The sequence below is a fragment of the Lissotriton helveticus genome, chromosome 12 (assembly GCF_964261635.1).
Source record: "Lissotriton helveticus chromosome 12, aLisHel1.1, whole genome shotgun sequence".
Classification (NCBI taxonomy): Eukaryota; Metazoa; Chordata; class Amphibia; order Caudata; family Salamandridae; genus Lissotriton; species Lissotriton helveticus.
In genome coordinates, this window is record NC_136073.1 from 724,255,140 (window position 1) to 724,268,241 (window position 13,102).

The 13,102-nt window shown below is 46.9% G+C and overlaps 1 protein-coding gene across 3 annotated transcripts in view; it reads left to right on the forward strand.

Annotated features, from left to right (window-relative positions):
- Positions 1–222: 222 nt before the first annotated feature.
- Positions 223–13,102, forward strand: part of LOC144798802 (uncharacterized) — a 136,022-nt gene continuing 123,142 nt past the window's right edge. For all 3 annotated transcript variants that reach the window (XM_078669847.1, XM_078669848.1, XM_078669846.1), the window contains exon 1: positions 223–332. The gene's annotated coding sequence lies outside the window, so the exon portion shown is untranslated. The remainder of the gene's footprint in view (positions 333–13,102) is intronic.

Here is a 13,102-nt window from a genome sequence, read left to right on the forward strand (position 1 = left end):
GTCGCCATAATGCAGCTACTTTAATTATTACCTGTAAATAATCCTTGACCAGGCTCTGAAAAACAATCGTTTAGTTCAAGCTTTTCAATGGAAAGTTCCAGCTAATCCCGTCTTTTTTAAAACTGGCTTGTGTAGGTGTTACACTAGTTGAAGTTTGCTAGGTAATTGTTCCTGTGTTTGTGTAAACACCCTTGAACTTTGAGCTGGGCGAGCATTCATATCGAAAGTGCACGTAAAATGGAGGTTTCGGTTTCACGTCTGAGTTCCTTGCTTCCCGGGGCTCAGACTGCAGAGTTCACCTTCCCAGACGGACGCTCGACGGTACTTTCGCGGTAAGTTTCACGGGGCCGAAAAAAATAGTGAAAAAACAGACGTTTTCTGTCGATTGCGCGTTCCGTGCGGATGTAAAGGGTTTAACTCGCCCTAGAAATGTTCGCGTTGGGATTTTCAATGTGGGGAGAAATACTGAAGCGCGAGGGTTAAAATCTTGCACTGGACATTTTCGTAAGCAGTATGAAGTACGGCCAAAAATACTGGCAAGTTTTCACTTTTCTTTTGGGACGGTGTGAAGAGGGCCATAGCTCCGAGAAAAAAAAAAACAGTTTTAGGATGTGGCGTTACGGCCAGAGATTCCGACACCAGGTTTGAGTCTCGGCGTTGATTCACAACGCAAAGATGTGAGTTAGTTATGTGACACCTCATGGTGTTTATGTAAAGCGCTCCAATACCTTCGAAGTCGCGCTGTATTAAACTTCCCAAAGAGAAATACAACGCTCATTGCGTGGGGTGCGGTGAGGGTTGTGGGGATGGTCTTTAGTCCGACAACGCATAAGAACCCTTGGGTCTGAAACAAGAACCTGGGAGACAAATAAGGTGCTGGCTATAACGAAGGCGTCCCTTTAAAGGACGGATTCCCTCACCCACCACTCATGAAGCCTAGTTATGATGCAAACTGCAACCCTCTGGCTGCAAGTAGGAGCTCCAGTATGTTTTTTTTAAGTGGGAGGAGTTATTACTAATACCCACTGTGAGCTAACTGTATTATAAGGGGTGTAGTGCTGTAAGTGAAATGGTGTAAAACTAGCTACAGGGATTACCACATCGTTGCATTCTGGCTACCTTGTGCTAGGATTAAAAACAAGCATTTACAATGCAATGGTTTCGCCTTTGGAAAAGTTAGAGTTATTGGCATTGTAAATGACAACATTTGTATTTATGTGTTGGTTTTGAAAACAGATAAATAAATGGCATTGTCATTTACATTGCCATTAGCTTAATCTCTGCAGTCACTCTGCACTCTCCAGCACTCCCTACTCACTCTGCACTCTCTAGCACTCCCTAGAACTCCCTACTCACTCTGCACTCTCTAGCACTCCCTAGCACTCCCTACTCACTCTGCACTCTCTAGCACTCCCTAGCACTCCCTACTCACTCTGCACTCCCTATGCACTCTGCACTCTGCACTCCCTATGGACTCTGCACTCCCTATGCACTCCCTATGCACTCTGCACTCCCTATGCACTCCCTATGCACTCTGCACTCCCTATGCACTCTGCACTCCCTATGCACTCCCTATGCACTCCCTATGCACTCTGCACTCCGCACTCCCTAGCACTCCCTACTCACTCTGCACTCTGCACTCCCTATGCACTCTGCATTCCCTATGCACTCTGCACTCTGCACTCCCTATGCACTGTGTACTCTGCACTCCCTATGCACCCTGCACTCTCTATGCACTCTGCACTCCCTATGCACTCTGCACTCTGCACTCCCCGTGCACTCTGCACTCCCTATGCACTCTGCACTCCCCGTGCACTCTGCACTCCCTATGCACTCCCTATGCACTCTGCACTCCCTATGCACTCTGCACTCCCTATGCACTCTGCACTCCCTATGCACTCTGCACTCCCTATGCACTCCCTATGCACTCTGCACTCCCTATGCACTCTGCACTCTGCACTCCCTATGCACTCTGCACTCCCTATGCACCCGGCACTCCCTATGCACTCTGCACTCACTATGCACTCTGCACTCTGCACTCCCTATGCACCCTGCACTCCCTCTGCACTCTGCACTCCCTATGCACTCTGCACTCCCTATGCACTCTGCACTCCCTATGCACCCTGCACTCCCTATGCACCCTGCACTCCCTATGCACCCTGCACTCCCTATGCACCCTGCACTCCCTATGCACTCTGCACTCCCTATGCACTCTGCACTCTGCACTCCCTATGCACTCTGCTCTCCCTATGCACTCTGCACTCCCTATGCACTCTGCACTCTAGCACAGTCTTGTACATAGCACTGAAGCCAGTTATGAGGACCTCTGGGAGCAGCGTGTGGTGTTTCATTCTTGTAAGCAGTGCTGAAGCCGGTGAGGGGACCTCTAGCTAGGAGCAGCGTGTGGTGTAGCAGTTTTGTACATAGCGCTGGAACCGGTGAAGCGGGCCTCTAGGAGCAGTGTGTGGTGTTTCATTCTTGTACATAGCCCTTCAGTCAGTTATGGGGACCTCTAGGAGCAGCTTGTGTTGTTGTCGTCTTGTACATAGCTCTGAAGCCAGTTATGGGGACCTCTAGGAGCAGCATGTGGTGTTGCAGTCTTGTGCACAGCACCAAAGCCAGTTATGGGGGTCTCTAGGAGCAGCGTGTGGTGTTTCATTCTTGTACATAGCGCTGGAGTCTTGTACATAGCGCTGGTGACGGGACCTCTAGGAATAGCGTCTGGTGTAGCAGTCTTGTGCACAGCGCTGAAGCCGGTCTTGGGGACCTCTAGGGGCAGCGTGTGGTGTTTCATTCTTGTACATAGCGCTGAAGCCAGTTATGGGGACCTCTAGGGGCAGCGTGTGATGTTTCATTCTTGTACATAGCGCTGGAGCCGGTGAAGGGGGCCTCGAGGAGCAGCGTATGGTGTTGCAGTCTTGTATGTAGCACTGGAGCTGGGGAGGGGACCTCTAGGAGCAGCGTGTGGTGTTTCATTCATGTACATAGCACTGAAGCCAGTTTTCGGGACCTCTAGGGGCAGCGTGTGGTGTTTAATTCTTGTACATAGCGCTGAAGCCAGTTATGGGGGCCTCTAGGAGCAGCGTGTGGTGTTGCCGTCCTGTACATAGCGCTGAAGCCAGTTATGGGGACCTCTAGGAGCAGCTTGTGGTGTTTCATTCTTGTACACAGCGCTGAAGCAGGTGAGGAGACCTCTAGGCGCAGCGTGTGTTGTTTCATTCTTGCACATAGCACTGAAGCCAGTTATGGCTACCTCTAGGAGCAGCTTGTGGTGTTTCATTCTTGTACACAGCGCTGAAGCAGGTGAGGAGACCTCTAGGCGCAGCGTGTGTTGTTTCATTCTTGCACATAGCACTGAAGCCAGTTATGGCTACCTCTAGGAGCAGCGTGTGGTGTTTCATTCTTGTACATAGCGCTGCAGCCGGTGAAGGAGGCCTCTAGTAGCAGTGTGTGGTGTTTCATTCTTGTAAATAGCTCTGAAGCCAGTTATGGGGACCTCTGGGAGCAGCAAGTGGTGTTGCAGTCTTGTATATAGCGCTGGAGCCAGGAAGGGGACCTTTAGGAGCAGTGTGTGGTGTTGCAGTCTTGTATATAACGCTAAAGCTGGTGAGGGGACCTAGGAGCAGTGTGTGTTGTTGCAGTCTTGTACATAGCGCTGGTGACGGGACCTCTAGGAGCAGCGTGTGTGTAGCAGTCTTGTACATAGCGCCGAAGCCAGTTATGGGGCCTCTAGGAGCAGCATGTGGTGTTGCAGTCTTGTATATAGCGCTGAAGCCAGTTATGGGGACCTCTTGGGGCAGCGTGTGGTGTTGCAGTCTTGTATATAGCGCCGGGGATGGGACCTCTGGGAGCAGCGTGTGGTGTTTCATTCTTGTACATAGTGCAGAAGCCAGTTATGGGGATCTCTAGGGGCAGTGTGTGGTGTTGCAGTCTTGTACATAGCACTGAAGCCAGTTATGGGGAACTTTAAGAGCAGCGTGTGGTGTTTCATTCTTGTACATAGCGCTGAAGCCATTTATGGGGGTTCTAGGAGCAGCATGTGGTATTGATGTTATGTACATAGCGCTGAAGCCAGTTATGGGGACCTCTAGGAGCAGCGTGTGGTGTTTCATTCTTGTGCCCACGCCGAAGCCAGTTATGGGGACCTCTAGGAGCAGCGTGTAGTGTTGCAGTCTTGTACATAGCGCTGGAGCCCGTGAAGGAGGCCTATAGGAGCAGCGTGTGGAGTTTAATTCTTGTACACAGCGCTGGAGCCCGTGAAGGGGTCCTCTATGAGCAGTGTGTGGTGTTTCAGTTGTGAGTGCCACCTCTTATTTTATGTCATTTCTTCAACTATTCTGTTTGTATCCTGTACCTTTGTAAATCTCCTCTAGTAACATACTTGGCTATATTGTAAAGCGCTCTGACATGGGTAAAGTCCGCGCTATATAAAATTGGATAAATAAATAATACACAGCGCTGGAGCCGGTGAGGGGACCTCTAGGAGAAGCGAGTGGTGTTGCAGTCCTGTGCCTAGCGCTGGTGACGGGACCTCCAGGAGCAGCTTGTTGTGTAGCAGACTTGTACACTCAAAGCCAACGTTGGGTAAAAGGGACCTCTAGGAGCAGTGTCCGGTGTTACTGCTGCGATCGGGACATATATTCGCAGAGCGTTGTACTGCTGCCTCGCACACTTCTCTTGTGCTGGTGTGTGACCTCTAGTCACTACTGATGCAACTGCACCAAAGCGCCTAACTATTGGGCAATAAACATAACATTAAGAGAGTATAGTGAAATCCGGTTAACATGTTTGTATGGCCATCCACTGCTTTTTATAAGACGTCTGACGAAAGCTCCAAAATTCATTTTCAACAAAGAATCGGAGCATTAATTCTGGCGAGGGACTCCAAATTTTTTAAAGCTAAAAATGTTTTCATTTTAGACATCTCCTGTCTGAAATTGTCTCAGCTTCAGTGGAAGCCCCGGGGAAAAATGCATTCCTCTAATTATTTTTTCGAAATCCCCGAATTTCTCGCTCTGAAATGTCGGCATACATAGACTTATTGGGGTGATATGCGAAAACATGAAAGAGGGGGGTCTACCTTCTTGTTTCCCGAGTATTGTATTTTTGAATGTGGGCTGGAGTGTCGAGATTAAGATGTGCATAACATGTAATAGTTATGGTGCAGCAAAAAACGACTGTATTAATTTACCAAATTCTGTAGCTGTTACATTTCAATCGTATGATAGTGCCACGCTCTGAAGCATATGCTGGCATAAATGCGCTACGCACACCATCAATCAAGCGCGGCTATTCTCCAGTGAGGCGTTGAAGCGCTTTAAGCTGGGCAGCACGCTGCTCTGAAATCCAGACGGGCACACGGAGAGCGGGAGGGGGGACGGGCACACGGAGAGCGGGAGGGGGGACTGGCACACAGAGAGCGGGAGGGTGACGGCGGGAGGGGGGACACGGAGGAAGGCAGGACAGCAGCAAGCACTCACCAGAGGTCGGGGCAAATGACAAAATGAAAGGCGGCCAAAAAAAAAAAAACACACGCTCACAGCCGCATGACGTTGTCAGAAGGGGCAGGATGAGAAAAACATCCCAGGAACGCCCACGAGTCGCCTCGCGGGATGACGGACGCCTCTGTTTGCCAATGGCTAGCGTCCATTTATGGAGCTAGCCAATGGGAAACAGAGGCTGTCCGAACATCCATACTGTAACTCAAAAGATTTCGCCCTGGGCGGGGCACTGCGTGCCTTTGCCAGGTCGAAACCTAAAAAGAGATACAACAGAAAACATTAGATCATGTCGTTTTGTACTCAGATTGACATGTTTCAGCCAGTGACCTGTAGAGTGTTGTGGCTTTCTTCAGGATCTCAAAGTGGCTACAGTTACGAAAGTGATGTTGTTTCACGTGTAAAGAAAATGATCTTTAGTCCCCCACTTATCCCTTGTCCGCCTCTGTGAGGTTGACTGAGCCAGCATGCCAAGTATTGTCCCCTGTATGGCACTGCTCTTCTGTAAAGGCATTTGCAGTTCGTCAGTCCTTCGCTTCTCTGTCTCCAATTTTAGAGAGCTGCACATTTTGCAACATATAAAACTAGTATGGTCACAGACTATATATATTTACTTAAATGGTTTAAATCTGACTTTGTATTATGTACATACATCTATAAAAGAATATTTAGACAAACATATTTACACACAAATTTAGATTTAAACATGTTATGCAATACTGTATTGCAATGAAAGGCACTTGAACAAATTAATGTGCGGGACAAGGTGCAAGTGACTGTTTTTAGGACTTGAATGTGACAACTCATGCACTCTCGCTTGAGAGAGATGTTGTTTACTAGAAGGGGCTCGGAGTCTGCCCATTGCTTACCAATTGCTGGCTTCATTGTCATTCTTGTTTTCTGCCTCCTAATTGGGAAGCGAGTGCCAGTTTCATTTCCTCTTCTTTCGTCTGGAGCACGGACCAAGTACTGATTGCTTCATCCTGATTATTGTTCTTTCACTGCTGGCGCCGTGAGTGAGTTTCTCCAGGAGTGTCTCCCTTATGTACTTCTGTATTCCTGCAGTCCCTGTTGCTTTGTTGCAGAGTGTTTCTCCCTGCCCTCCCTTTTGCGCTTGCCAGTGTGTTTCGCCTCAATCTATCCTGTCCAGAACTCCACCCTCCATTGATTTTGCACCCCTCCAATGTTGCTCATACAACCCCTGTGGGGTTGTAACCCCATCTCAGGTTATTTCAGCGTTCTCACCACCTGCATGTTAAAAAAAATATATATATTTTGCATGTTTTTAGGTAGAGCTTGATCAACCTGTTGTATCTTTTCTGTGAGGTTTGGCCCACCCACCAATTGCCATTGGCTGTTATCTGGGTAATTTACAAATGCTGGCTTGTTTTTGGTGTATTGCTTAAATGTCCCCCCTTTGTGGGCTTAGCTCCCTCGCTGGCGATTTCACTAAGAGATTGTTTTGTTTGGCCATCACACTGTACACTGCATGTGATGGCCTCTCCTCTTTCCTCCCGTCTGGTTAATTTATAGCTGTTTTTTGCCTGCACTCAGAGCGGTCGCATGCATGCCTGAAATAAGAGTAGCAACTGGGATGGCTGGCGCACGTGAGCGCCTTGCTTGTGTTTTGGTGTCTGACTTTTTTAATGGTTTCTGTTTGTCCCAGCAGTGTCCCTCTACCTGCAGTGGAATTTAGGTTTCCTGCGCCGGGCACAGAGGGCTCGTTGTCATGGCAACATGCCACACAGGGATACACTGTTTCTTGCTCTCTCTGTCAGCCTTGCTCGCCCGGCCTCTCTAAGACCCACGTGCGGCTGCTGGATCTCCCAGCGTGGGCGGGGCTGCTTCATTGTGTGTGTGTTGGGCTATGACCATGTGCACCCGGGCAAGCAGGGCTTTAAGTGCGATGAAAAAACTAGGGTGTCCCCCATAGGGGTGTGGTCAATGTAATAAGGGCGTGGCTTAACACACTAATGCTAAAATTCTGTGCTGAGCATAGTGTGCTGCCCGACTGGTATTTTGCTGCTTCGGTCCATTCAACCAGATATATAATGCAACAGGTAACATTACACGTACAAATTTGCAACACCTATGACTTTGTTGTTTATAATATTATAAATGATTCAGTTCTTATGCGAGGTTGTGTAAGGCTGGAGCCACTGACTTTCGAGCCTGAGGAAGCAGGTTCTAGCCTGACATCTGCTTAGCATCCCGTGATTTAAAAATATTAGCACGTCCTTGTGTAATGTAACTGGTGTTTGCATTATATAAAACTGAAAAATGAGTCACCTTGAAGTTACATCAAAAGCAGTGACAGGTGCTACTGTTGCAGAGTTAAGGTTTTATTCCCCCACTGAGGGTAAAAATGGAGAGCCTGCTAGGGACCAGTTTCGGCACCTGCTTTTAAGAACTGCCGGTGCTGAACACCGGCAAGAGCCGGGCCACTTAAAGCCCTGGGTTTGAGGGACAAACTGTTTTAATTCCCAGTGCTCGCATCCTGGTGTACGCAACACCTTCACAGTGTGAGTCTACTTCCGGTACCACCTATGGCTCAGCTGTTATTAATTGTTATACTAGCGTTGCTAACTCTGAGGCCATCAAAAAGTGAGAAACTTCCAAAAGTTTACAAGAACCTAAACCTCGATGGAATAGTGGGGTTCCAGTTCGTCAAAGGTAACATTAAACTCTTTGTATGCTTGGGCTAACCACATTTTATTTTGATACTCCATTTTATTCCAGGGTAGAGCAGGGTTGCGGTTCAGCAATTCTCTATATTCTCACATGGCTAGGTGTGACAAATTATACTCTAGTGACCCAGGCAACCTGAGTCTTTCAGCCTGAGTAGTATTCATTTGCAGACAGCTTTTTAAAGACCTGCCGTCACAGAGCACAAGAGTGCTTGAAAAGGATTGTAAGTTCTGTCGCCAAACATCTTAAACATGAGGGGAAACTGTAGAAATTGTTTTTAGGTCTCGCGACCTGCGTTGCACAGCGCAGCAGTACTCGCGCAGGCGAGAGTTCTTTTGTCCGGGGCTCAGAAATGGACCCTGGAAATGAACACTCTCGTGTGTGTTTTGACTTTGCGGCCTGCTATTGGTCTTTGCCTGCGTGTTTGTTTTAAAGATAGCACACAATAGGCCAGAGGCAGGCACATAGTTCCGCCCCTGGCCTATTGGTGTCTATTACGTGCATTTCTGCCATATGGTTTCAATTATCGTGCCCAGACACGGGCACGATAATTGAAAGCATATGGCTGGCTCGCTGTGGCGCGCGCGCTCGCTCGCACCATTTTCAGCTTTATCTGTTTTGTGAAAGTGAAAGCGATTTCTTTCCTTGTTTCTTGTTATATTTGTCTTTGCTACCTCAAAACTAGATACATTCCTTTTAATCTCCTGTGATGTGTAAAGTGTCTCCGTGTCATACTCCATGTTCTGACTGTCTGGCGCATCAAAGAGGGAGTGCCAGTGCAAGTGCACATATAAAAGGTTTTCTGTAGAACCCAGCAAGATGTACAACCCAATAAAGGCATCTCCACAGTTAAGGCCCCTTGTCATGTACGACACTTTAGCCAACAGCACTAATGATGCAAGGGCATTTGTAACCCTAGTTATTAAAGTAAGGTCCATCTACGCTTTTCAAATGAATTGTTATTTGGCATAAAACGCAGGGCTGGCCAAAACTGTTGCGAGAGACATTAGAGCCATGTGGCAGTTATACAATCCTAAAAAAACACACAAAATGATGGACGGAATGTTGCCCAGTGGCAAAACATTCACCCCCAGTCACAGATCTGGGTTTAATCTATCGTTATTTTGCTCACCAAGCCACCCCAGTTCAAACATGGCCATATGCAAATCAGTCTTGACCCTGTGCTTCATAGGAACAGTCCAGCCCGAACTGTCAAGCCATGTCTTCCCTGGACCGGAATCAAGCATCCTAGGACCGGTTTCTGGCTATCAGCCGTCTTCAGCCAGGATAGCCATGTCTCAACTGGGGTGGCTTGGTGAGCAAAATAATGATGGATTAAACACAGATCTGTGACTGGGGGTGAATGTTTTGCCATTGTGCATCATCTTGTGTGTTATGCTGTTATACAATCCTACCACCGCACATTTACTCCCCTGAACCATTAGAAAATGAATCAGGATCTCTCCACAAGGCTAGCCTTTTAAGTTTTCCCCAAATGGCAACTTCTTAACCTCCTCTTGTGACTTAATATCGCTACTAACCTGGCATCGTCGGCCTCCCATTTTACCTGCAACGCCCCGTCAGTAGTGACGTCATATACACCCCGCTCCCTCTGTCTCCAATGACGCCATGGCTCTGACCACACATCTGGTGTCTTTGAACCGCCCCTTGCCGTTCACCTGCCTCTAGATACGTCAAGGCCCCGCCTCTGCCACCAAGGTGCTGAGCTCCCAATGAAGGCTAATTGAAAAACTTTTATGGAGTAGTCGCTACCTTTTTCAGGCTTACGATTTGTTCACGCTGTGTTCGTCACCAGGACTGCGATGCGTGATGGGAAGGTGGCCTCCTGTTGCTTCTAGGCAGTTAGGCAGCGGAGTGGAGGAGTTTAGCAGCCCCAGAGTAGGAGGGTCTGTCAGATGTGCTCAGAGGGCTGGAGGGCGAAAGCAGGGGAGGAGGGAGACTGGGTATTCTCAAAGACCAAGGGTGCTGTCTAACACTGAGGAGACCTCGGAAAACTGAGTGTCCGAAAAGCCTGTGCCAGGTACGTGAGAGGGGAGACCTAGGAGTTTAAAAGAGGAGACCAGGGAACTTCCCGGTTCGCAGAGGAAAGACGGGATACAAGGCGTATAAAACCGGAGGCTTTCCCAGGGCTGGGAGAGCTAAGCGGAAGTAAATCGAACTCGAAAAGCCATGAAGAGCCTCAAATCCAGACTGAAGAAGCACGAGGTGACCATCACGGTGACTGCGGTGCTGGGTGCATTTGTTTGGGTGGTGTTACTACTGTCAGAAGAGTTTCTTGGGCAGGTGGTACTGTAAAGTAATGGAGATCTGGTATCCTGAGAGGTGCCCGGTGCAGGGTGGCACTGTTTTGGAGATGTTTTTAGGCGGTGCTCAGATGTATTGGGAATGCATTAATGAGGGAAGTGTGCGACAGGTGGTAGTTTGAGGTGTTGGTGAGTAGTTCTGCTTTTAATGAGATGTATTTACAGACGTATTACCTGTTTGGCTTGAAGTTTCTGACAATCGTGTGTGTTATGTGGCCTGCGTGTAAGCAGTACATGTGTTTTTTTAATCCCTTTTGATCATCAAGAGTGGCTCCGAAGAATTGGTACTTGACTGAAAAATTAGGTCAGATACATACCCCCTCTTAAGATTCATGAGGCAGATGCCGTAGAAACATAAATTAAAAAAACAGGAAGGAACTTTGATAAAATGTAACTTTTCTGAGAAATTCGTGGCAACCAAAACCCTGCAGGAACTCTTCAGCTGCATCTCCAAATTTCTTGCACGATTGTGTTGGTGCTATTTTGTGTTTTTTGCAGCACTGTGAACAAATAAATCCTCCGGCCATATCATACGACGATCACATGTAGTATCACCTTACAGCTTTCAAGTTCATGGGCGTCATGGATCGTAGGGTTTATTATTGATGCGTGTCAACCTATGCTTATTGATTTTCATGCCTTTCGCATCAGCGGTTTGGCATTAATACAAATTGTCCACTTGAATCTGAAGATCAACAAAGTTATTGTGTTTACTTATAAATTTCACACCTAAACCAATAGGACACTGAGCTTTATAGCTATCAACACCATATGCGCACTCCGCATCAGGGATACATATTCATCTGGGACAGTCGTCTTCTAAATTTCTAATGCTGCACTCCATCTATGTGTTTAAAAAAAAAATCTTTGGGCCTTTTACATTCCTGAACACATTTCTTACAGCTCTATAAAATTGGCAACTTTGAACATCTTTCGCGAGTCGAACATTGCAGTTATTTTCAGGTTATCCATTTTAAAAATGCAGTCAAATGCATGATGGCCAACATTTAATCGAAAATTAGGTCTTCTTAAAAATGTAAAACTATCCACATTGTGATCATTTATTGGAAAAATGAAGAAAGGATAATTGAGGACTATTTGGACCCCTCACCCCACTTTATCACCAATTGTCAACCAGAAAATAAATCCCCAAAATGCTAATGACGATCCATTACAGAATGTCACACTCAGCTGGGATTTTATATCATAACATAAACATTAAGGGTGGGCGTAGCAGGTGTAGTGCCTCTACTCGTATTTCCACGGAGTTTGAAAAAACTCCGTGGTAATACGCACCCTCCCAAATAAATAACAAGCATTTGCAATGCAATAGGTCTCGCATTATTAAACTTTGAGCTATTGGTGTTGCATTATTTAACACTGCCAATAGCTCAAACTTTAATAATGTGAGACCTATTGCATTGCAAATGCTTGTTTTTTGTGTGATTGGCAAGGCCAAACATTGTGGAAAAAACAAATGTACCGCTCCATTGCCTAATAAGTGCTGTCAAAGGTAATAGGTAGGGTTTTTTCAAAAGCGGAAGAGCTTCATTCATTGATTGGCCAGTTTGGCAGAGGTGAGTAGGTGGATGCCAGTATAAGTCAATGGTTTGAAGCATGGATGAATGCATGGATGGGGCAGGGACATCTTAAGGATTTTGGGGAACCCTGGCAGTGCTTAATTTGTAAAATAAGTGCCAGGGCTCTGACCAGGAGGCCACTGCAGCTTGCACCACCCATTGCCCTTGTCATCACTGCCAAAACAACTACTAACTGTCTTGCATGTAAATGCGACAGTTCGGATTATTCCAGGTCCCCAAAGCTAAAGGAATGGCTGGGGAGGTAGGTATTAGAAATTTTAATATATATTGTAGTCCTAAACTACCATTGTTCTGCTCATCTCTAAATTAGATGAGCAGCGCCACCAAGTGGTGGATTGTTCCAAGTACAGTGATGACAATAAGGTACCGGTGCCGAGTATCGGAAACCAATTAAGTGCCGGTGCTGAGCACCGGAAAGCACCGGCTCAAATTAAGTACTAGTCCCTGGGCCAAACGTATTTTAGGGGCCCTTATTCGGGTTATCATCCCTTTCATACCCTCTTTGGCCAGGTCGCTGACAGTGCACAGGCAGACTCGTCCAAATTCTACATGTGTTTATATCAAATATTCAGGGGTACTGATGTATGTTTTCAGTATTGTAACACAGCAACAGCTCACTAACATTACTGCAAGTAATCTCTGTGACACCCTCCTATTTCTCCTATATGAAGTCCTGTTTTGTTCTAAAAAAATGTTTTTTATGGAAAAACAAATACGCTTTCTCTGCTAAATGTCTGTAATAGACTTTTACACATCACCCACACTACAAATAAATTAAAGGAAGACGATATTTAAAGCAATCTATTTAAGAATGATTGAAGGGATCTGGGCAAGACATTATGCAGAACAGATCTGGCTCTGTCAGGGGTCCTCTGAAAGGCTGGGGCCCTGGGCCATAGGCTACTTTGCCCATGCCTTAAAATGTCCCTGGTATGGGGAAACAAATGACTCATTAACTTAAGGTCTTTGTGGAAGGCACAGGGTGTGTTAG